Raw genomic sequence first — 955 nt, 5'->3', positions numbered from 1 at the left:
GGCCCCTGGAGGTCCGATGTCTTTCCAGCTGCACAGATACATGCGCCAGGGCCTCCTGCAGCTAACTCACTTTGGATTATTGCGCTATCTCTAATAGCACCCGAGATATCACTAGATATATATTGGATTTTCCCCTGACCCTGAGTGTCCGGCCCCATGAGACTGTGGTCTTCTCGGCCCCCTGGTGGGCCGAGGTCGTTCCTGCTTCACAGATTCATGCGCCAGGGCCTCCTGCAGACAATGCACTTTGATTTATTGCGCTATGTGTAATAGCACCCGATATATCACCAGATATATATTGGATTTTAACCTGACCCTGAGTGTTCGGCCCCATGAGACTGTCGTTTTCTCGGCCCCTGGTGGTCCGAGGTCGTTCCCGCTGCACAGATTCATGCGCCAGGGCCTCCTGCAGACAATGCACTTTGATTTATCGCGCTATCTGTAATAGAACCCGAGGTATCACCAGATATATGCTGGATTTATACATGACATTTGGAGACGGATACCGAAAATCTGTAATTTTCTCGGCCCCTGGTGCTCCCAGGTCGGTCCCGCTGCACAGATTCATGCGGCAGGGCCTCCTGCAGATAATTCACTTTGGTTTATTGCGCTATCTGTAATAGCACCAGAGATATCACCAGATATATATTGGATTTTCCCCTGACCCTGACCGTCCGGCCCCATGAGACTGTGGTTTTCTCGGCCCCTGGTGGTCCGTGGTCGTTCCCGCTGCACAGACTCATGCGCCAGGGCCTCCTGCAGATAATTCACTTTTGTTTATTGCGCTATCTGTAATAGCACCCGAGATATCACCAGATATATATTGGATTTTTCCCTGACCCTGAGTGTCCGGCCCCATGAGACGGTGGTTTTCTCGGCCCCTGGTGGTCCGAGGTCGTTCCCGCTGCACAGATGCATGCGCCAGGGTCTCCTGCAGATAATTCACTTTAGTTTA

Source organism: Nomia melanderi, unplaced genomic scaffold (assembly GCF_051020985.1).
Source record: "Nomia melanderi isolate GNS246 unplaced genomic scaffold, iyNomMela1 scaffold0014, whole genome shotgun sequence".
NCBI classification, from domain to species: domain Eukaryota; kingdom Metazoa; phylum Arthropoda; class Insecta; order Hymenoptera; family Halictidae; genus Nomia; species Nomia melanderi.
Note: the sequence above shows the minus strand (reverse complement) of the source record.